Below are 25,838 nucleotides of genomic sequence, written 5' to 3'. Positions count from 1 at the left end.
CACTACTTGTCTGTGTGGTTTAGCATCCCATTCCAACGTTTTAACAGCAGACCATCAGCCTGGCTTGTGAACAGCCCCTCTGGCCTCCTTGAAGGACACCCACCATGGGAGTGCCTTTTGTAATCCATCCCTGGGTGGTCTATATTGCCTAATCCCAAGCCTTCCATGCTGCCATAACCATCAGTTCTAAAATAGACTATGGGGTGGTTACAGCAGGTCTGAATAATTTGCAAAGGGAATACCTGAATGTGAATGAATGAGTCTGTATTCTAGTTCCAGCAGTGTATTTGTACTGGGATAGTGGAAATGGAGGAAAATGACTCGGTGAATAAATTCACAGAGTCGAAATATTATAGTGTACTGCCCAGGAGGCATGAACATGCAACCCACTGGTGTGGTCATCTTTGATAAACTTGAGGAAGGAATATATTTGCATTAAAAGAGAAAATGGAGAATATCCAAGAGAGGATGCAACACTAAAAAGAGCAGGCATTATGAACCAGGGGGCAGATTTTCAAAGAAGTCAATCAATGCAGCGCAGCAGCCAAAAATGCTGTGCGGCATTGCGTGAGAGGTACGGAGCAGGAGAGCAGCATATCTACAGAGATACGGCTCTCTCCATCCCTCTCCCTAGCGACTGCGCTGATTTCAGCTGCCGTTTGCCAGACACATATCTGAGCACCATAGCGCTAGTGTGCGTGCTGGAGTCTAGCATAGGTTTTGTACAGGAAGGGCACCCTTCCTGTACAAAATACCATGCTCATACTATGCCTAGACAAGTTCAAACACTTTTCCCACTTTGCATGTGTGTTGCACAGTGCAGCACGCATGCAAAGTATGAAAAGAAAGGAGAAATGAAAACATTTCTCTTCTTAACACCTTCTTTCATATGGCGTTAACTTTTGGCGCTAAACCCTGTCTACAATTGTTTCTAGAAAGGATTTTGCCTCAAAAAGCATGGATGTTTGCATGGGAACGCCCATGTACCACCCATGTAACACCCCCTTAGCGCTAAGTGATGCAAAGCAATGCTTTGCGCTGCTTTGCGTTACTTGTAGGGCACTTTCCAACAGAAAACAAGTTTTGCACTGGGAAGTAAATTGTTAAAAAAACATTTTGTGCTGGTTAGCATCCCATTTAAGAAGCTAACCGAGCGCAAAATGTTGGAATATCTACCCCCAAGATTCTTACAAGACCAAATAGGAAAGAACCCACAGTACAATTACCTTCCTGTCTCCACCCCAGTGCTTAATTTGAACCAGTTGTTTCCGGTGCTGGCACCAGCACTTAATTGTCAGCACAGTCTCCAGTGACTGTCCACCACATAATGGCGCTGTCTGCCTAATTTTGATATCAGCACAACAACAGTGTTTAATAAGTCAATATACATAATGAAATTAATAAAACCTGCAGCTCTCACCATTATTATAGCTTTGGGTGGCCTTGCATAGTCTAAATTTCCACACTTTTAGCAGTGCAGTGGTTAGCAGTTGTGTTTGTACTGTCATTGGCAGCACTGGCAGGGGCAATGGGTGGTGCAGGCTGCAGTGGCCTCCCGAGATGGGCCCTGGCAAATATTTATTTTTGCAAATTAAGCACTGCTCCACCCATTACCTGGATGGCCATATTGGATTCCTTAGAAGAATAAAGTAGGTAGGGGTAGGCCATGTAGGAAGGATTGCTATTTTAATGGGTCAAATATAACTGTGTAAGCTGGAGTATGCATTGAATTAGACTATATGCAATTTATCACTGCGCATAAATTCAGGATGCATTGAAATATTTTTAAATGTTGGTGCAAAAATGCGATAAAGGTGTTCTGTGAAAAAAAAACCAGACTGTGTGGTATGCAGAAGGTGGACATTAGGATAAGCTATGGTGTTTATAAAGACATATTTGCTGGATACTTCAATTCATGATCTTGAAAATGCCATTGTGAAAGTATACAGAATTCTGCCACGGGTATCGGAACATGGTGGGGGATAGCAGTGATATGGAGGTACGCTTTTTCTAGAAATTGGACACCAGTTGGAGCAAGTTATACACCAACGTCTTAGTCAGATCTGTCCCCATATGCTGGCATGAAGTACTGAACACATAACTGCCCAGGTCGCTCTATATACTATAGCAGAATTCCTACAATTTGTGGGCTCCCTTAACTTGGCGCACTTGGCATCTACTTACGCATAGCAGATAGATCATAATTTACACATTTCCCGCTACGTTTCTAACGCACCTGAAGTTGTACTAGTGGACGCTATGCTCCTCATGGGGCTGACGGACCATCATCAGATCATTTTTATTAAATATGCAGTTAAGTAAAAAGTTTGTGCCAACACATTACTCCTCCTATTAGACTCTGGGGCAACATTTATTTGGATTGATGGACAAGGTAGTGTCAAGGGATACTTTGCAACTGAGGGCTATTTCACTCAATGCATCCAAGATATAGAACAGCTTCTGATTATTTAGAGAACAATCAATGACTTGCTCTTCTTCGTGGTTTAACATCTGACTTTATTACTGTATGGAGACAAGCTGGTTGTGCATTTTCGTAGCGCCTTGGTGTTGGCTTTCTCGCAATGTAAATCCTCTCAAATCCCATCAAGAGACAACCTCACTATTGTGTACATCAGACTCTTGAAGCATATCTTGTCATTGTTATTTCTCTTTATTCAAATCAAATATTTCTCCATATTGAGTCATGCTGGTGCACAATGTATGGGACGTGCTTTGCTAGTGTAACAAGAACATTAAGCTTCTTTCTTCCCTTTTGCACAAATAAAGCCTCATTAAAATACTTTTAAGAACCTGTACATGTTTACAGCTCTAAATGTCTATTACCCAATGCCCTTTAAATGACCTTTTCAAATGTTTGCGACTTATCCAAATGCAAATGCTGTTTAGTTTGTTTGTGCAACTCTTAAGCCAATGTGAGCGCCTTCACTTTTTAGCTATGTTGTAACTATTCCAGACAACTGCGGTTTAACACTAGTGCTGCAGGAAGAGTGAGCAAGTGACTCTGGGTCAGCATTTCAAGAACTTGCTTATTCTACATGGCAATAAACTGGAGATTTGGGGGATCGTTGAAAAGAACACATATATTTATAGACATTAATAAATAAACGAATATCCTCAAAAAACAAAGTTCTGTATGCATGCTTCTGCATTCTCTCAAATGAGCATAGTTGTTTCTCTACTTTGTTTGCCCGTGATATGATAAGTGTGCTATAATTAACCCTAACCCTCTATTTTTATCCTTCCAAATTATTATTCAGTTATCATGTCAATGTTGCTTCTGAATTCTTGGATGATTTCAGAAAACAAGCATTGGGAAGGACATGACGAGAGCCAACAGTTTTCTTTTAATAAAATATTTCTAATTGGGATTTTGGCAATAATAATGTTATTAAAATTAAGAGCAGATTATCACAAGTGCCTGTGAGGCATACGATTTCGATTGATAGTGTGTAAGCCATCCACATTACGCAGAGTTGATGCCACACTGGGTCTGTGCTGGATTTAATTTCGGGAGCATTGCATGATATATGATCCTTATGTGATTGCCTCTGGAATGCCAAAGGGTTCGGAGATTTTAGATCCTTCTGTACATATTTGCAGCTTGTGAGATTGGCATGGATCTTCTTTTACAGTTATTGAGTGACTGGTAATAAGCAAGAGAGAACAGTGAGTTGAGCTGCTCCAAAGCTCATGTAGAGCACGCATTATAAAGAGATTCAATTTCAATGGCGACAGGTGCCGGTTTGTGGCCACTAAGTAATCAGACAGGAATTAGCGCTTGTTTTCTTAACATTAGCTTCAGTCTGGAAATGTGGAAAACGATTGCTCAAATCACATGTTCCAGTTGGTAGAATTATCTTATTGTTCCTTATTTAAGAGTTGCTCTGATATTTACTAGAGTATATTGACTTCTGTCTCCTGGTGGCATTGACATACACCCTTTATATGTGATTCAGCTTCATCCTCCACAAATTAATCTCTTCATGTAGAGATATTGTTTTATTTATATGATTAAAAATGTTTCTTTCCAATCAAAAGCAAGCAGTACATCTTCCCTCTTTCACCTCGGGTTTTAGAGAGGTCAATTGTGGAGTACCAAAGGGTTCTGCCCTTAGCGCCATACTCTTTAACATCTATATGGCTCCCCTTGCTGCCATCGCACAATTATGGGGCTTTGACGTGGTGTCTTATGCAGATGATGCTCAGTTGATGTATGCCTTCAAGCCTCAGGATGTCTCTGTCACAGCTAACTTCCAAGGTTGCTTATCAGCAGTTGTTGAGTGGATGCAAATAAGCTGTCTCTGCTTGAACTCAGAAAAGTCTGAGGTTTAAATATTTGGTACATTCTCTATACTTGACCTGTCCTATCTATGGTCTAAAGACGTAGGCCAACCTTCAGCACCTACTACTGTCAAAACTCAAATAGTAAAACTAGACAATATACTATCTTGTAAGACACACATTAAAGCCACAGCAGGAGTCAGTTTTTCTCTATTGAACTCTCTAAGAAAGACACTTACATTATTTTGCCTGAATACACTCGAAAAATCATGACCCAAGCATTAAATACATCAAAACTTGATTATGCTTAGGTGCTTGCTATTCCTCAAATCTCCTCAAACACTGATCAACAGATTACAGCTGGTTTCAGAATGCAGCAGCCAGATTGGTTCTGCACATCCCAAAACGTCAATCAATACAGAATGGCTTGAAAATACTCCCCTTCATATTATCCAAATAATAAATCTGAAAACCCTCCTGATCACATTAAGGGCTACTCAAATGAGGGGCCCAGCACACATCGGGGACAAGATTAAAAGATATCATCCCATAGAGTACTTTGTTCGGCTAACCATAATTTGTTATGCATCTCTGAGATTAATAAAGCAAGAGCAGGAGGCCGTTCCATTACTTTTTTAGTCCCAAAACTTTGGAATTTGCTCCTTGCACATATTAGGAGTTTAACATCAGAAGCCACCTTTAAGACCCTCCTGAAGACACATCTCTTCAATTTAATATGGGCCTGTTCTCTATTGACCAAGGTTTTTCCTTTCTTGCGTCCTGCCACAACTCAGTGCAGTTGGAGTAGCTCTTGCGCTCTATAAATTCGGATTTTTCATTCATTCATAATGAGTTAATGTGGGTTTGTCTATGAAGCACTCTGTCAAGTAATAAAGAGTTGCACTTTGTAAAATCCAAGTTAAATGATTGTTTATTGTTAGCTTCTCCAAATATGAAAAGTACCACCTTGTGGTGGTACTTTTGAGATTATTAGTAATCCTGATATACCTTGCTATGTAGTAGTTTACTATGGACATCTTGCAGCCTGGAAAATGACTGTGCCACAGGTCTCAAGTTATGTCTGATTTACTTGGCCTTAATAGGCAAAAAGTGGTGTGGCGTGGCTGTGTTCCCATTCACAGAGATCCTGGCCTGTCAGTGCACATTTGACTGTTCCAATTGGAGCAGGACTAAAGCTGATATACATATAGCTCGTCCATGGTTGAGGTGGTATAGTCCGCAAAAATAAATGACTGGAATGCAGTACGACCTGGGTGGAACCACTGCCTGCGGGGCGGGACAAGATGGCGGCTTGAACGCGCCGCTGAGCGGCAGCACTGTGTGATGCTCCCTCTCTCTTTCTCACGGTGAAATCCGAGACTATGCTGGAGGAAAGAATTACGGAGAAGCCATGGAAAGAACTTGAGGATCTGGGAAATTAAGAAATTAAGAATAGATTTGGATCGGAGAAAGCGGGGAAAAAAAAAAAAAATGTTAATCAGCTAACCAGTCTTCTCTTCGCCCGCGGTTTTTTGCTGACTTTTGCTGCTGTGCGCTGAATCGGATGCTGCGGTTCCTGTTGGGTCGCTGTAGGTGGAGGTGGAGGCTTCTCTTCACTCAGCCAACGAGTGTTTTGGGTGTTGCCGGAGCCGTGGCTGCGCAGGGTTTATCGCTTGATCATCCTGAGTCCGGGCTGGCGGTTTGCTCAGATCTTGACATTTCTTATAATCCTCGCAGTAACAGAGTGAAAAGAGTGGGAAAGATACGGTCTGCCTCCACTATTTGCGCTATGGCACCAAAGAACGCCCATAGAACGGGTCGGGCTGGGAAAGGTCTCGTTTTCGAAAACTCCGCTTCCAAGGGAAACAATGTTGCTGTTGTAACGACTTCCAAGGGAAACAATGTTGCTGCTGTAACGGCACCCCCAGCGGCTCCTTCAGTAGCTTTGTCGGAAGTGCCAGCAGAATATGCTGGGAGAGTGGAGAAAGCAGTGACTTCGGCGGTTCCTGGTAAGCTGATTATCCGCCCTTCTTTACTAATGGTTGATACACAAGATAAATCCGGCTCTACATCCAGTATTGAAAACAATATTGCCTCTGTTATTGCCTCTGTTAACCCACTGGTACCCCCCTTATCTTTGAGACAGAACGACGCCATACTTCCAATCAGCACCGATACCAGTACTGGGTATGGGAAGAACCTAAGTCAACAATTAGATGATGAATGTAGGGTTAATGAAGAAATAAATTCTAATTCATCTAACATGAGTCAGCTAAAGTCTCCTGAACTGGTGGGGGGAGAGAAATTGACGGCTGATATAGTGGACATGGCAGATACTGTGAACCCGGTTGTCTGTACCTCTGGGGTTGACCAAACACAGGTATCTATAGAACTGAGCTCGGGTACATCTATATTACCCATTGTGGGGGTACAAACTATCCTTACAGAAGACGAAGCAAACTATAGGGAAACTGAGGATTGTATGGTTGATGAAAATGAGGGCTCGGCTGAAGAAATAGAGGAGGATGCGTCTAGATCCTCTACGCGTTATCCTGGTCCTAAAAAAGAAAAATTAAAGGCGAAATATAAAATCAAGAAAGGCAAGACTCTTAATATCTCTGCTCTGTCTGCTGCGAACTCAGGGCATAAAACTCATGGTAAAATTATTTTAGACGAGAGTCCTTTACGAAGGTGGATACAGGCAAAAGGAGGAGTCAAGACTATGGCCCTGCGTCTTTCAGGTACTAACCCTGCTGAAGTAGAAGAGTATTTAAAAGAGGGCTTTATTATACCTGGTGATAAAACCATGCAATCGGCTTTAACTGACCTATCTGTATCTCCAATGGATAGTCCACTTATTGAATCTCATACCCCTTTGTCTTTCACTGCAGTAACTGATACCATTGATTTGGACTCTCAACATTTGCCCTCAGTGCCTTCAGTGCCTTCAATCCCTGCAAGTATTCCAAGTATTCCAAGTGTTTTAAACGCTCCAAATGTTTCAAATGCGCTGTTTGCTCAAAGTCAAGAGACCATAGAATGCAGCCTTTCTTCGTTTGATCAGATTTTAAAGATTTTGACTGATAACAGAAACGAAGCACAACAACATTTCTTACAGCTTAGGGAGGATAATTGTCAATTACAAAGGTCCTTGGAAGAAGCTGCTAATAAGTTTGGAATAATCACTCAGGAAGTCGCGGAGTTACAACAAAGAGTTGCAGGCATCGAGGAAACGTCTGTGCGAGTAGAGACTCTATCTAGCCAACATGATGTGCAGATATCTACCCTTCAGACTAAGCTTGAGGATATGGAAAACCGTCAAAGGAGGCAAAATCTTCGACTTTTTGGCATAGCGGAAGGCTTAGAAGGTGCTGATCCGCGGACCTTTATGGTGAACCTCTTTCAAAAAGCTTTCCCCGATCTATCAGATTGGGATTGGGATTCCCAGCTGCAAAGGGTTCATAGACTTCCTCTTGTTCAGAGAAATAAGGAGAACAAATTTCCAAGGCCTTTTTTGATTTATTTTGGTAATTACTTACTAAGGCAAGCAGTTTCTTCCAAGGCTAAACCGCATACTCCGATTAAAGTTGAGAATGTAACGTTTTTTGTTAGATCTGATTTGAGTAAAGCCACCATGGATAAACGGTGGAAGCTGCGACAGCTCATTGATCCTTTTAAATCTTTGGGTGGGCAGGTATTCTTGCAGGAACCTGCCCGTTTAAAAGTAATTAAAGGGGGTCATACTTATACCTTCACCGATGTCAAAGAAGCTGAGACTGCATTATCGAATTTTGGTTAATAACTGGCATCTATGTATATTATTATTCACTCAAAAACTTTTCGTAGATTGGTGGAATTACATTCATAATGTTTCGTATCAAAGTTAGGCTACTAGTATGGATCTCTCTTGGTATTTTTGTCCTTAAGATTCTCGTACTTGGCTTTCTTTTCTTTTTTTTTTTTCTTTTTCTTTTTCTTTCTTTTCTTTTCTCCTTCTAGTTCTCTGTTATTTCTGATTTCTATCTGGGACTCTCTCCTTTTTTTTTAGGAGTGGGCGGAGGTGAGTGAGAGAGGGAGCTATCTAATGCTGCCCCTCTATTAGGCTACCAAACAACGGCAGCATGTAGCAAGGGGGTGCTCTCCCCGATAGGGTTTGGGGGAAGGTCCTGGCTTGGGTGGGTCTGGAGGAGGGGTTCACGGGTATTGGTAAAAAATGTTAAAAATGACAACACTATGATAATAATCTTTGAAAATAATAAAAAAAGAAATGCTGATATATATATATTTTTTTTCTCTTTAAAAAATGTCTAAACTTAGTTGTTTAATATGGAATGTCTCGGGCCTCAACTGTAAGAATAAGAGACGATTAGTACAAGAAGAGCTCAAATTGTACAATCCCCACTTAGTTTTAATCACGGAGACACATATTTGCTATAAAGATAGGAATTTGTTAAGGCTGGTAGGGTATGAGGTTATTGCATGTACAACCCTAAATGCTACTATCAGAGGGGTTGCCATCTTAAAACAAAGACAGCTGAAACTAAATATTATTAAAACTGCTGTAGATAAAAGGGGCCGATGGATAATTATTCAATTCCACTTGGAAAACTGTAAATATGTAATATGCTCTGTATATGGATCTAATGTCGACGATCCTTACATTTTTGATTGGTTAAATATGGAACTTTTGGAATGGGAAGGAGAACTCTTAATTGGAGGTGATTTTAATTGTATAATTGACTATGCCATAGATACTACTAAACACACTGGCTTTCAACGTATGCGGAAGACACGTGCGGCAATTTTAGAGCTAGGTCGGCTACACAATTTAAAAGATACTTGGCGAACTCTTCATCCTGAAATACCAGGGTATACGTATTACTCTGCACCTCATAAATTATGTTCCCGGATAGACATGATCTGGGCTTCTGAACGGATATTAGAAGCTAGCACTATCGAGATATGCCCTAGACTTACATCAGATCATAATCCCATTCTTTTTTTCTTTCAAACAGTAACCAGAACTCAAGATACAAGATTATTTTCCTTCCCGAGATATCTTTTTTCTGAGTCAGCATTCATTTTACAACTTAAAAAGCACGTTTCTGAATTTATTGATACGAATCTGGATTCCACATCTTTAATTTATGTATGGGATGCTTGCAAAGCTAGCATAAGGGGATTTACTCAACAATATATTTTTACACAAAACTCTAAACTTCGTAAAGAGAATAAGAATATTATTACTAAAATTCTATCTTTAGAAAGTCAACTAGCAGATGCTTTAATACAAAATACTTTGGATGAAGATAAAGTAAGACTGGAGCTAATCAGTCTCCGATCTGCTACTAAAAACGTTCTTAGAGAACGAGCTACTGTAAAATTACAGAAATTTAAAATCTCTCAGTATGAGAGTGGTGATAAAATCGGTAAGATTCTGGCTTATAAAATTGCAGATAATAAAGCTAATACAATAATTAAATGTATTAAAGGTCCCAATAATATTATCTATGACCAAACTAGGGACATCATAACACAATTTGTTAAATACTATAGTCATTTATACACTCCAGAAAATATTCCTACTTTATGCAACATTCGAGCGTATATTGGTAATAATGTTACCAACAATATAATGGTAGAACATAGTCGGCAATTAGCAGAGAATGTCACTTCTGCTGAGATTAGAAAGGCAGTAGCGTCTCTTCCATCTGGCAAAGCTGCAGGTGAAGACACACTTCCCATAGAATTCTATAAAATTTGTCTTAATGAAATACTCCCCCTTTTTTGTTTAGTCATCAATTCAATAGATCAAACAGGGAAAGTTCCAGATTCTTGGAACTCTGCTAAAATAGTTTTTTTCCTGAAAAAAAATAAACCAGCTGAGGAATGTAGTTCATACCGGCCCATATCTTTAATTAATGTCGATGCCAAAATTTTCTCTAAAATACTTGCACTTCGATTAGCCCCTTTTATGCCCGAATTAGTTAACCCACAACAACATGGATTTATTACAGGACGGGATACTACGGCCCATGTCAATATGGCAATTACTGCTTTTGACATAGCATCGGTTAATTCCACCCAACTCGGTATGATACTTTTAGATGCTGAAAAGGCATTTGACCGAGTTGGTTGGGAGTATCTCTGGACTGTAATGCGGGCTTTTGGCTTTAATGGTAGATATTTAAAATGGATACAGGCCCTATATAATTCGCCAACCGCCAAAATCAGCTATGCAGGTATGATTTCTCCAAGTTTTAAAATACTTAGGGGTACAAGGCAAGGATGTCCGCTCTCACCTTTATTATTTGCACTTTCTATGGAACCTTTTATAAATGCACTATCACTCCAATCACATATTATTCCATTACAACTTGGTTCTAATTCTCTGAAAATTACTGCTTATGCAGACGATATCGCTATTTATTCTACTGATGTGGAAAAAGCTCTTACCGCGATAATAGAAGAATCTAATGCTTTTGGAGTAGTCTCAGGATATAAATTAAACTTAAGCAAAACGCAAGTTGTATTAAACTATAAATCATTGACCCCTGTACAAGGTACTTGCCGGGTGGCGACGTATTTAGGTATTAAAATTTCTGCTAAAGTAAGCGATATAAAAAATCTGAATTATGACGCATTATTGAAAGAAACAGCTTGTATACTCAAAAAATGGCACAAAATACCTCTAAGCCTTATAGGCCGGATTAATTTAATTAAAATGAAGATTTTGCCCAAATTTATGTATTTATTTAGGTCTATACCCTTATGTCTAAACAATCCTTTCTTTAAGAAACTAGATGGGATTTTAAGCAGCTATATTTGGGGATATAAGAAAGCTAGAAGATCGCTTGCCCTGCTTAAATTACCAATTAATAAGGGCGGTTTAAACTTCCCCGATTTAAAATTATATTTTTTGGCAACTTTTATTGGCCGTTTGCGTAGTTTATTTTTTATAAATAATCAATACTACTACCACCAACTTATGCTAGGCAATGACTCTAATTGCTTTCTTGCAAGAGTCAACGACCCTAACTACTTCAAAAGGGTCAAATTCAAGACTGCGAGAGAGACAGTTGCGGTCTGGAAAACTTTATTAACTACATGCAAGACCTCTTTTTTTCATCCTAAGCTTGATCTGTGGGGTAATCCTGGGCTACCGGATATATTCAACGATGGACGTGGGACCGCTTGGGCTAATTTATGAATCAATTCACTGGGTGATTTATATGGCAACCAGGGATTTTTAGATTTTGCAACACTTAAACTTCTTTTTAATTTAACGGATGGTATGCGATTTAAATATATGCAAATTAGAGATTTTTTGGTTGGTAAAATGAAAATTAACCAAATCTTAGATTCAGATTTATGGGCATGTTTCTATTTAAAAAATCAGAAGTCAGTAATTAGTGAGGGTTATAAATGTTTAATTAATTTCAAAGAAGATAATTGTCCAAAAATTGCTCTGAAATGGGCTTCTAGATTAGGGACTAATATCACTCCCACCAAGATCTCGGCGTCACTTTGTAATATCAACAAAGTAGTACAATCTTCAAGCCTGAGGATTCAGTTATATAAAACTATTTGTTCTTTATATTATACACCGTTTAGAATTTCTAAGTGGTCCTTAAATCCTACATTAAGTTCTCGCTCTAAGTGCCCCAAATGTGATCTTGTTGCGGCTGATATCATTCATATATTTTTTTCCTGCCCAGTTTTGTCTGAGTTTTGGTCCGGATTTGAAAATATTTTATTGCAAAAACAAATTGCTCTTGGTCCTCTTTCACCATTGTCTATACTACTAGATATACAATCTGAGAATTGTCCACAAAAAGATTTATTAACTGTATTAGTCTCCTGTGCTCGACTGACAATTGCCCGGCTATGGATATCTGAGAAACCCCCACATATCATGGAATGGTGGTTTTTAGTTAATGAAATTTACACTATGGAACGTGCTATTGCCAAAACGAGGGGATTGAAATCTATGATAAAATTTGAAAAAATTTGGGGAACTTTTCTTTAAGCTTATTAGCTTATTTATTTATTTATTTATTTATTTATTTATTTATTTTTTTGGCCAACATGTCTCTAATGTGTATTTATATGTACGGTCTATTGGATATCAGATGTACATGTTATCAGCTAATCTTTTGTTTTGTTTGGTGTTGTCAATAAAAAATTAATAAAAAAAAAAAAAAAGGAATGCAGTACGACCAATTGCCAGTAGCGGGGACAGTTTTGCAAGCATTTACCAAACACTGTTGTGTTTTCCTTGGCCTAAATAAGCAGGACAGATCTCATAGAGATTGTTCGAAGTATTCTGAGTTGTTGTTGCTCTCGACTGATGAAGGAATGAATCCAGAATTACTTGTCTAGATTTATACACCACAGGTTTCACCAACAAGGGAGAAAAATTAAAGACTACCACTGAGGTAAGTGTTACTATGCACTGCAAGTCTCATGATGCTTTAGGACAAATTGATCGCTTGGATGCGAGGCTCCCTTGAGCTACTGAGCTGAGCTGATGAGCTTGTGTTGATGTATCTGTGCCCAGTGAGTGGTACAAAGGTCAGAGAAGACTTTGAGTACCAGTCCCAGCACCCCATAAATGACTTGTTGCTCTCTACTGATGAAGAAATGAAACTAGAAACACGTGCCTAGAGTTACACAGCAGAAGCAGCACCAACGAAGGTGAAAAATTAAAGACTACTACTGAAGTAAGTGTTATCATACACTGCATTTACCGTGATGCATTGGAGCAAACTGAGTGCTGGGATGTGAGTAAGTGTGCTCCCATCATCCTTTTAACTAAATTATATTTTGCCTTTAACTTGCCTGAAAGATGTTTGGCAGCCTTCTCATTCAGTATTTTCCATCGGAGGTGCTAGGACAAATTTATTTCCACAGAAATAGGTCAATAAAATTACAGACCACGTGAGCTGAGCTCCAGTGTTGCTGCGAAGGATATCAAACTAACAGCACCCCCATACTGCTGACATTATGATAGAAGTAATGTTTCTTCCTGCATCTCTTCACTCTTTCTAGACAGAAGACCAGTGCTGATGCATCTGTACCCCAAAGTGGATTTTGAGAAGAATTGGGGTGCTAGTAACACACCTCTTGCAGTGTAAAGATCTGAACCAACAGGAATTGTAAACTATTTAATACAGTATGTGATAACACTGGGTACTAGACAGCTAGATATGAGACAAAAAAATAACACAAATAGTCAAAATAACAAAAATAGTCTACACTTAACACTCTGCCCTGTGTTGGATAAATATGACCCACTTCACATTCGGGAGTTAATTTTTTTCCCACCTACAGGTTAAGGCATTACATTGGAATGGACGGGTCCACAGTGCCAAATATATATGACAGTTCTAGTTATTTATTGCACTATGCCTTGATTTGCCTTGTAGATCTAGTCGTTCTTGCCTACGGGGCAGCATAGATGCAGGGTTCTTACTTAGATTAAATCTTGGATGTTGTTCTGCATTCACTTCTCAGAAGTTTCAAATTGAAGTCCTATTACCTGCTTTCATTATTTTCTGTGTATAGGGAAGACCAAGTTGTTCATGATAGCTTTGACTGAGCTTCACAATTGACCTTTATCCTTTTAAAAGAGTGATCACTGCTTGTTTTATTTCACCTGATGCTCAGTTAAATTGCAATGAAGAATATATGACTATATGCAGATGTTCAACCACATGCTTATTACTATCCTTCAGTAAGTGTGGGAAGATATTTTCTGAAGATGGGCTTCATTAATTTTTCAGAATATAGAAACAACGTCGAGAACTGTTAGCTAAGCAAAGTTGTTATGTTCATTCTCGAAGGGTGACTAATTTCCACAACATTCAGTAGCTGTTTGCACCTAATCTTGACAACTTTTGTTAGAAATAATCTGATAGGAAACCAGCCAATGACTGGATGTGGATTATGCTGTGTGCCTCTAATCAGACTCATCTCTCAATGACATTGCCAAGACTTTCACAAAATCTCTAGTAGCACACAAAACAGGTTTCTTGTAATGTGATCTAAATATTTGTGTATGTCATTCTATCATGATCATTTATACAAATGTGCGTACTGTAAGGGTTGTCTTTCAATTTCTGCAGTCCTGATAGCATTGTTAAACTAACTGTTCTGTTAATTCCTTGATCTAACTTCTTTTTTCTCTTTGGGGTGTTGCCATTTAAAGTTGCAGTTACTTCTCCAATAACATCTATATACAACAGCATAAAGTTAACTGAACATAGATCTAGAGGAGTAGATATTCTGTTATTTTCCCCACTAAACTTATTTCTGTATGCAGATGTTGAAATAGCAACTCATTGCTGACATTTCGGGAAACAGCCATCACATTGCATGTGTTACAACGCATGCAATTACAACGCAGTTGTTTCAACAACCGCTTTGTTACATCGTAGTACCATTACAGCGCAAGTCATTACAACGACTTGCTCTAGGGAGAGCTCTAAACTAAGGAATAGTATAATTTACTATTCCAACACCTTCCCTACCGTTGCACACACTGGAGTTGGAATAGTAAAGTATACTATTCCTAAATCCAGGGCACGCCCTAGAGCAAGTCGTTGTAACGACTTGCGTTGTAATGGTACTGCGATTTAACAACGCGGTCGTCGTAACGACCACGTTGTAAATGCATGCGATGTAGAAGGCTATATTCGACATTACTGCTCCAAGAGAAGAGTAAGGAAATAAGCATTAAGAGCTCTGTCTAGTCACAAGACCATGGAAGTTTTAAGATCAGGGAGTCTAGCATTAAGACTTAGCAGGAGTGGTTTGTTATGGCTTGGTTCATGTAATCTAGGCAAAGTACTTACGAGTTCAATAATGTCATAAAATAAGTTGCATTGTCATTAAGTCTTATATTAAACGCATGGATTGCAGTGCTGCTAAAATGTCTCGACAGCTGTATTCTGTCTTTTGTGGAGGGAGTGTTCAAACGACAACTCTAATAATAGAGACTGTTCTACTGACCAAGAATTTCTATGCCATGTGAAGTTTGTCAACCTGCACCTCAGAACATCTCTTCTGTGCCATAACCTATACCTTGAATATCTCACCATTTTTGTTGTCTTGGTGGCTTGCGTGACTTCGAATCATGGTGTTGGTGTATTTATAAAGTATGTGTTCAGATTTAGTCACTACCTGCTGGTGGCCATTCTTCTTATCACTCCTTCCGTCTAATACTATAGGATTTTAATTCACCTGTTTATTTTTTCACTTCCATGCAGGCTGTTTTGGCATTTGGGTGCCATAGATTTGCCTGGATGAGGAATTATGAAACTCTGGGATGGAGATGGAGACCTGCTTTTTGTTTTACGCTGGAGATGGAGGGCCGCCATTATTTGCAGGCTCTGATATGAAGTGCGCCCTCACCTCATGTACATTTCAACCCCTTATGCTTCTATAAAAATGCACTTACATTCTGAGTTTTATGTAGGCTACTTCTAGCATGTGTAGTGCAACAGCTACAGCTGCCAATAAGTTCCAGGATAGTATCGCTTCTATCCGTGGTTGTGGTTTGTGGTTGGTCCCATGTCCACGTGATATTGCATACATAGTACATGCCCTCCAACACTATCACAGTACTTCGATTTACTGTGTTCTTTCTTTCAAGAAATGTAACAGTTTTATCCATAATTCGACACATCAAAAAGCCTGCTTGACAGGCAATTTATACGTTTACTATTGCCTTTAATGTTAAGGCTACGTCAGCATTACCAGTGAGTATGTTCTACCAAGCCTGCAGGATTCTCCAGACCTGTATTTGCTCTGGTGAAGTCCCCCCTTTCTCTCTGTTGATTGGCTGCACGTTTGGCTTGGTTTCTTTCCCAATATGTCATAAACTCCGTAGAACCTGAGGTCTTTCCTGTTTGACAGAAACGGAAGAATATGAAAAAGGCAATAAGAACTGTGCAGGTCATGAACTGCACACCATGGCAGGCTGACGTGAGCAGGACAGGCAACAATGGCGGGTACTGTGCAAGACTCCACAGCATCTCATTGTTAAGCTGCAGTCTTAGTTAAAATATCAGCAGCTCGAGACACGCTGTACTCATTATACAATAACTGGCCCCTCTTGTGAAAGTTATGGGTTTCTGGGAAGAGATCCCAATGAGGCGCTTGTATAAAGTGTTCATGTTTTATATCTGGTAGGGAATTTCCAAAAACTCCAAAAGCAGAACGTTCACCATTTCTTCAAAAAATTAACAAAAGCTTCCGGGATCATCGCAAGCTGCAATCTAACGCCTGCATTTTACAACCAGGTCATTGCATGACCAAAAAATAACTGAAGTCAGTCAGCTGACATTAAGTAATTGTGCACAGAATGAAATCCCAGCAGAGGCTACAATCACCGCCCATCTTAAAGGAAGTTCTGCAGGTCCTAACTGTTGAAAATAATGCAATATTTAAGATGTATTCTTTATTCATTCAAAACAATGACTAACAAAAAAAATGAATGCTGCAAGTTAATGTATTCCTCAATAAAAAATACGACAGGTGCCCTCTCAATCCAAGGCCTCCAGGTACGATATCTATTAACTCGGCGTTCTAGAGGACCATATCTTCATGGTGACAAATAAGCAAAGCCATGTCAACCACAAACTCCCCACTGTGATATATCCACATGCTCAAAGGCTCATCCTTTCCTATAAAGCTCTTGTAAAATCAAATTTATTTTTCAAAAATACCTGTAGTCCATGCAAACAACAGAGAAGCATTTAAGGATTCAGATTCCTACAATATGATGTGATTAGAGTAAAATGACATCGAGGGTCTACTTTGATTCTCATGGACAGGTTGTGGCTTTGAATATATGGTCATCCATCCAACAAGCAAGTGGTGATCAAAGATTCTATAGGCAAACAATAATTGCTGATGACAGGAGGAGTGTCAATATTAATATGAGTATGCCTCAATCAAGACTATGTAACCCCACACATCTAACCTTTTTAATACTTGTCTATTTACTATTAGTCTTTCAGAAATGAAGACCAGCAGCAAGAGAGATCTCGTATTTTGTAGCGGCATTATTGAATTTGCTAGTATCATTTTGGTTTTATGGGAGGTGACTCGTGTGTATCACAGGGAGCCAAGTCAATTGATGACATCTGAGAATGTGATGGAGATGAGAATGTACTAGCTGCTGTGGGAACAATATCTCACATTAGTGACAGGTTTGACTTGGTAGGGGATACCCATGTTTCCTTGCAGGATAAGCCCCTGGCTCTGCCCTGTCTTCACAAAGGGAATCGAATGACCAACACACTCTAGGGAAGTATGAGAGTGTGAGGGGGATTTGAATTGATAATTAAGAATGTTAAATGCCATTACAGAGACCATGTATCACAGCCTCATATCTTCCACCAGATTACACATCTTCCAAACCGCATCACTATCACAAAGGCTTTCTTCACTCTTTGCACTATTTGAAGACATTACTGTGGCTTGAAATAATAAACCCAAGAACCCCTTGAGTTTGTTGATCACTTCTGCATTTCAGAGCATTTTATTCAGCTTTAATTAACCTCCTCGTTTTATCGCCAAGGTGCTTTGACTGTTTCAGCTTCATGTTATGCAGTGTGCTGGTGGGGACAGGAAGAAAGACAAATGTTGGTTTGCATAATGTACAGTCCGGGTGGCAGTGTTATTAGTGTGCTCATCAATCTTATTGCAGATAGTATGCTATGGTATTTGACTCTCCGCTAGCAGCAGGGCCACAAGGCACTGTATGGAAGTGCTTTGATAGAATTCTATGAAACGATTTTCCATGAAACAATTTACTTTCCATTCATCACTCAGACACATGGATTACAACAGTGCTCCGGCTGATTTTAGCACTATGAAGTTAGTAACTTATGTTACACATAAAATATCCTTTGATTAAAAACACAGAAAACACACCCACACAAACAAACGTAAGCATGCACACCCACCCACACACACGCACCCACCCCCTCCCCACACACGCACACACACCCTCCCCCCACACACACGCACACACACCCTGTGTGTTTACTAGATTGATTTTTATGTAGATCTAAAACAGCACTCTGTTTAATTTGCGATATGTGTATCCGACATGATACGATAGTCTCGGTTGTCAACCAGTTTTATTATATATTTATACTTACAGCTTGTTGTGCTAAAAGCTCTGTTCTGTGCACTGTTTTTCCTCACTCTATATCTCTGACTTTCTGCCCCATTCTTTTTCTCTTGTTTATCCACTTCATATCGTACCTATTACAAATGATTGTAATTTTATCGGAGACTCCGGAAAGTCAGCATGTAGGTAATAGCACGTAAAAACACCCACTTGGTAGGTACTCTTTTGTCATGGACATTCATTCATATATAAACATCGTTTTATGCATCACGTGCACAAGGGCAGTCTTTGACTGTTATAGTTACTTACCGTAGATCGTGGGAGCAATTTAGTAATGTGTGCCTCGGCCGGCCTCTTTTAGATCACTGTTTCCAGAGGGGACCCTCGCATCGATGTAATTCGACAATAAACTGCTAGTTGATGAGTTTCATTTCTCAGGCTGTGCGCGTGCTGAACTTTTTACCCAGAAGAAGATGTGATAGGGGTGTTTCAGCTTGTGCTGTGATTGGGTGATTGCTGGGGCTCACCATCGGAAGTAGATGCGTGGTGAGTTTTGAATTTGTGCCTCTTCAGTTTATGTTGGCTTCACCACTGCAGCTGTTCAGACGATGACGTGCTTTAAGCAACCTGGAGTTCTAAGGCAGTCTGAGAGTGTCCTAGCTCCTGCCCCTGAGCCGGCAGATGATCCGTGTTGTCCATTGGTTTACTCATGACAGAGCCCAGGATTAGGGAGCTCGTGTGAGGAAAGGCCATGTTGCTGCCTGCTTCATCAATGAGGCCTTTCATGTTTTGAAAATAAGAGGGAAGGTGATGCTGTTTTTTCATTGACATTGGAGAATCACAAGAGTCAGCCACATGTTGAGGTACCTCGTGAGGTGGGGACAGCTTACGGCAGCAGTCACTCTCCCATTCCATTTTGAGAGCGCTCATCACCGTTCTCACGTTAGCGCTCCGTGTACACGCAATCACACCTGGGTGCTTAAACAGCAATCGACCACCAAAATTGTGACCCTGAACCTACAAGGTCCAAACTCTCACAAGTGACTTATCTTCTGAATGGAAATTGACACATGTATAACATCACCAAACAGCATCCTTTGCAGTTATTCCCTCCAACCACGGTGACAGAGTGGAAATCCTGTCGTGAAACGTGGATGCATTTACACTGGCTTATGTCCACTGTGATTGAGAGTGCAATGGAAGGAACAAAGGGGTTGATGGAACAGAAAGCGATGACACTCCACTCTCGCTATGTCTCTGATAGACATCCAGCAGACATCTTAACACTCCACGCTACAGCCAGTGTTCAAGTGCGGAAGTTATAATCAGCGGCAATAGTGGTTTTACCACAGTTCTCCAATGGGAAAAGGCTACAGATGAACATTTTGGGCAAATCTGAAAATAAAATGTATGTATTTTGTTTTCGCTCGTGAAGCAGAATTGGGATCAACTGCTCTGCAGGTGGGAAAAAAGCTCAAATACAACAGCACTGTTTCTTTTAGAAGTACTATGAAGCGGCAGGCAATATATTTACCTTAATGCTAGCCACATTAAGGGAAACACATTCCCAAGAACCATGACAGTGAAACTTGGAGTGGCTTCACCAGCAGGGAAGTCTGTGTGCTGCATATAGCAGACAAGAGCCACTCACAAGGTTGGTGCTGGCAACGTTTCTTCGAAGAGCACTGTCAGGCGACAGTCTTTGTCATTAAATGAATGGAATTACCATTCCAAGAATGGAATTGCTCAGCCTTTGGCAATGCAGGATACCACAAGAATTCCTTGTTCCTGGCATTTGTCATTGCATAGAATGAGGAATTTTTTGTTCTGAAAGACATTTCACCTTCCAAGGACTTTTTTCAATCCCGGGCAAGGGGACACAACAAGCACTGAAAATGCAATAGGTCTCGCCTTTGATTAAGTTAAAGCCATTTGCTTTGCTAATGGTATTTTATAGCAAAGCAAATGGCTTTAACTTAATGAAAGGCGAGACCTATTGCATTCTTAATGCTTGTTTTGCTTGAACCCTAGTCTTTTGGGTGCTTAAGGGTCCCTCTCACTTTGTTTGAGCGACTCCGTAGACTAGACAGAAGGCAGTACTCAAGACTTAAGAAGTTGTATGGCATAACTACAAAAGTAAGATGTGTGGGATGTTTTCATATTTTGGAGAATATATATATATAACCACTAATCAAATAATATAGGGCAGGAAATCATGAAAACTGCCCAGAGAACGAAATGCTCTTTTGAAATATCTGATAAACAGAACAAGGTGACATGAAAATCCTGCGATGTTTCTTACATTAACCTTAAACATCAAACCTAGTTCGCTTTGAATAATACCTGTTACTACACTTGCCACATAAATATACATTTGTAACGATTCTCTAAATGGCTATATTGGAACACAAAATAATGGCAATGAAAAAAATAGATTTCATTGGCAAAGGCCACCACGGTATTTCATCACATCAGGTGTACAATTGCCACTCAGGTTCCAATGCAATAATAACACCAACAGTGCTGTTAGAACAACTTTACTGGGATGTATGTATGGGGTGTGTGTGGCAGGGAACACGATTAGGAATAGCGAGTTGCGAACGCAGGTGGATGCTGAACTTTTGGACTGCTGTATTTCAAAGGTGCACAGGGTTTTTAGGGTGCATGTGTGTGGGTTTAATTAAACTCCCTTACCTCTGCCTCTGGCGCCGTTTACTCCGGCGGGGGCGGTGGGTTTCTTCCTCACCTTCTTGCTGTGTGGTTGGACGCTAGAATGCAGAAAGTGTTGGTGGTCCGGGGAGGGCTGAACGGATGGCTGAAAATCCAACCCAGACAAGTTCTGACGAGGGATCTTCCCAACATGGCGGCCGTTGTTTGTGACAATCCCCGCCACTGTCCCGGGTGGGCTGAGTGTAGGGACTGGGGTGCGGGTGCAGAGCCGGGGTGTCCACAGGCATATCTGAACCCCATCTGGGGAGTTAAGTCTCACAAGAAATGGGACATCGCTAATGGGAAAGGCACAGGGACGTGAAGGCTGGTGGCTAGCATGGTGTGCGCCTACGATTTCTTACTGCAGATATGGCTCTGAGACGCACCCCCTAATGCCCCTGCCCCGCTCTAGCCCCTGACAGTATCACCGTAGCACCCCACCCCCGACCCGTACTCACAAAGGCCCCGCGCTGCTCCTATTTAGGCAGGGACGCTGCATGGCCCAGATTCCCCTCTCTTATGTTAATGGGTGTGACATAACATCTCTGTACTCCTTTCCGGGCCTCCCTATTAGAGCGTTCATGGGCCCTCAGGTCCTTCAGCCACAGACCTCGGGACCCGCTCGTGCATGGGGTGTTTATCTGAGATCATCCTGCCTGTGAGCCGCCCCCTCAGAACTGTAGAACTGTGCTTCTCACACTCTTGTGGGGTAATTACCATACTCCCCTCCTCATTTCAGGGTCCATGGAAACTGTCTTATAAGAAGATTTTAAGTGTGTTTAGCCACGCGTGCCGCGCCTGAAGTACATCTGTCATCATAAATGGATAAAAAAGCACCCACACGCCGCCACTTACTGCCGCAAAACAAAGTCAGCTCTTCTGTCATCTCTGCAGGTTCGAGACGGACCATCAGTCAGTGCAGGATGCTCCAGCTGAGCAGCTCACGCACCAGGACCAATTAGGGCTCTTCGCGGGAGGCGCGGAAGGGGGCTTTGGGAAGCGCGGGAGGGGGTTTTGGGGAAGAGGGTACAGAGGGGGTGGGAGGGGCACCCGCATATCACAAAGGGACCACTGGAGAGTTGAGTGAAACGAGAGCTTAAACACGCAAGGTAGTTCACTGTTACTAGAAATCTATAGCCCCATATTGCAGGAGAGACAGAGAAGAGGGCCAGTGGCGAGAGACAGATCAGCAACCTGAAGACAAGAGAGAGCCGCCTAAGGAACCGGGTAGGCAAGGGAAGATGGCAAGAAGGAGAGACGACACAGGAACATTCTAGAGAGACTGTACAGAAACCATAGAGTGCCCCATCTATGATAAAGGATTGTGCCATAGGCATCACGGAGATCGGGAGAGAGCGAGTGCTACATCGGGAACACGAACAGGGACCAGAGGAACAAGCGCTCGCAATCTGTTCTCACTCAGACCTGTGTTTACGGGGCTGAGTGAAAACATATGGTTCCCACAAAGAAAAGAGATACCTTCACGACAGAAGGAAAGCAGACGAGCCAGTCCTGGTGGGCCGGACAAAAAAGTGAAAAGGAGGCAACAAAGAAAGCTTATTTCCAATGGCATCTCACCGTTTACTATAAAGGGTGACGCAAGCAAATGGAAATAAGGGGCTGGGCTTCAAGCCCTTCTCTCAAAGTCCTTCTTGACAATAACTCTCGCCGAGCCAGCTGCGCATGTGCGCAGCAACGCTAGGCGAGACCTAAAAACAGTAGAAACAGTGGAAGTGCCCCAATTTCACATGCACTTACTGTGGATGTAAATAAAGGATTTCACCCATCTCTAAGTAGGATCTCACCCTTCGCATTACGCATGGCTTGCACATCAAAACCCTGAACATGGGCTATGACAGATTTTTAACTGAAATCTGACAGCATTTTATGCATATCAAAAGGGTAGCATATTTGCTGTATGTCTGTGAGGCATTAAGGTATTGTGGTGGAATCATATGTGCTGCAGAGTCGTGAAGACTCAGAAGTCCTACTTCACTCACATATAAATAAAATGTAAAGGGCCTAATTGTGTACTCAGTTTTTGGCTCTGCAGTCATCTTCAACAGCATGACTCTTTCATGTTTTACAGGTGTACACGGTAGGTAAAAGACAATAACATGCTCTGCCTAGGCTCCGATGACACCTTAGGACTATGAATGTGTTATTCATTCATCTAACACGAATAACATTTCCCATATCATAAACATGAGACCTCATTTAGGGCTCAGTGGATACAGGACATTGGCCGAAAATTGCCTGATGTCCTTCCATCAGTCCTGTCATGTTCACCCTAATTTGGAAATGGGTATATGGTTTCTGACAGCTGAGCCTCAACTGCCTTGGCAGTTGGAAACCTTTAGCCAGTAACCAATATGCTACGGATCCGACAACTACTGAGCATCGAAAGGCTGCCTTATTTTAAACGGGGGTGGGATTATGACCCAAGGAAGATTTTAAGTTCAATATGCAAAGGTGTCATAGGCAATATTGCTTATCCCTTTTCTTTCACACAACCACAATTTGTGACAATGATAATAACGTAGAACATGTTCTAAAACTATATATAAATAAATAGTATACCAAGCTTTCAATTTCCGTTTTTCTTAAATCCCGCATTTTCTGACCTGCATGATTAACATATCTAAGCTACCATTACCAGACTACATGGTTGCCTACAAATATCGCCGAGTTGGTCATGCAGCGAGTGCAAGGTAAACGGTTTTATTTTTTTATTTACTTACCTTACTCCTGCCCGTCATACGTCTGACTCTACTACCCCCCCACTCTGCCCCTCCCCCACCTCGCCCTACCGCCCGCAGCACTCCCTCTGCGAGCCACCACTGTACACCAGACTATAGTTGAGCCTTCCTGAAGTAAGAAGCAACGCTATTCAATTCAGACACAATATCAGATATTTGTAGTCAACGATGTATCATTCAGCCAACACTATGTTAATGTTAATATATTTGTAGAGCGCATGGCTACCCCAGCAACGGGGCGTCCCAGCGCTAAAATGATCCAGACATTGCTTCAATTAGTCCTTTATTGCTAATTTTCAAAGCCATGAAAAACCTAAAAAAAAAGAATATAGTCTTGGATATAAAAGACTGCTGTGGATTGCTATGTTTTTTAAAGTCGAGAAGCTACAATAATATTCTTTAGGTTTCTAATGGCACTATGGGACTGATTTAGAATTTGGCAGATGGGATGCTCTGTCACAAGCATGATGGATATCCTGCATGTCATATTATAAGTGCCACATGATATAAGGAACTTGTAATACGTCCGGTTGAATATCCATCATATCTGTTAAGGAATATCCCACCCGCCAAACTCTAAATGAAGCCCTATGTCTCTTGAATGCCTCCCTTATTCCCCTCTTCCAATCCTACTTTCCCGATTATGGCTATTATAGATTCTGTAGGGGTGGTTTATTGTGACCATCTGCGTGGGCTCAAAGCAGAGCTGGTAGTCTGCTTTCTGTGTTTGCAGCATCTAAAGAGTATACATATAAAACCGGATTTCTAGAGTAAGCGCATGTGCTGGGGACAGCGAAGCTTGGAAACAGGAAGAGGCAAATCACTGCTCACAGTTTACGAACATTGCACACACTAACTCCTACAAAGTCTGAGTTAAACACATAGCAAGCAATGGTAAAGCCAATAGGTCTTGCCTACGAGAGCAATTGACTTTGTTTATGTTTTGTAGCTATGTTGTATAGCAGCACGCCTGTTGTTTAGCTTGGCTAAAAGTGTTAAAAAAGCATTATGATGCTTTGCGAGACAACATGAAGGAGGGGGAATGGGAGGCAAAGAGGTGGGTGGGGGCAGAATTTTAAAAAAAAGCAATAGCACAGCTAGTGTTGACAATGTCATAGTAATTTTTTATAGCATCCTGAGGCAACACAGAGGAAGGTCGGAATCACAGTGGGAGGATGGGGACAGCTCGTAGGGTGAGAGGCAAGGGCGCAGTTGGGGAGCACACAGACAAGGGTGTTCAGGAAGAGCTGGCGCAAGCAGATTGACAACAGAGGGTGAGAGGGAGGGACTGGAGCAAGCACATGTACACAGAAGTTAGGCGAGAAGGGCTGGGGGCAAGCAGTTGTGGAAGGAACATGGAGGGGAGAACGCTGAAAAACACACACTCTCGCAGAGTGCCTAAACAAAAATAAAAAAGTAGTGCCTGAAAAAATGCGTAGTGAAAAGACACCAGGAATGCATCTATGCTCCAGGGTGAGGACAAACACACGGAGAGTAAGGACACTCTCAGAAGCTGACCAATAAGAAGCAAGCAAATGAAAGTGACAATTAAGCCAACCAATAGTAATCAATTGGTGGCCTCTAAGTCCGCTGAAAGATAAAAAATTTTTTTGGGATGAGACAGAGCATGCACTGTCTTCAGTGAGACCTACAAACAGGCACTCTGCTCCTCACTGAGCCAATGTGTCAATTGATGATACATCCCACGGTGCTTCGTTTTCTGATTTGTGCCACAAGCTGATAGACCAAAAGCAGGAAGATTCATTCAAGAAATGTAACTATTTATTTCCTTTCTTTTTTGACATGATAATCATACATTTTTAAAAGTTTTAGAATGAAAATATTTAGATTTTTCCACATACACTAACATAAAACTTACCACATGCACTATGTATTAAAGCTATAGGTATGAACTTTCATAA

The 25,838-nt window shown here is 41.0% G+C and overlaps 1 protein-coding gene across 2 annotated transcripts in view; it reads left to right on the top strand.

The window, feature by feature from the left end:
- SEMA3C (semaphorin 3C) overlaps positions 1-25,838 on the top strand; it is a 590,590-nt gene that overhangs the window by 114,377 nt on the left and 450,375 nt on the right. The window lies entirely within an intron of this gene.

The sequence above is a fragment of the Triturus cristatus genome, chromosome 4_1, assembly GCF_964204655.1.
Source record: "Triturus cristatus chromosome 4_1, aTriCri1.1, whole genome shotgun sequence".
NCBI classification, from domain to species: domain Eukaryota; kingdom Metazoa; phylum Chordata; class Amphibia; order Caudata; family Salamandridae; genus Triturus; species Triturus cristatus.
Note: the sequence above shows the minus strand (reverse complement) of the source record. Positions and strands in the feature narration are given on the sequence as shown.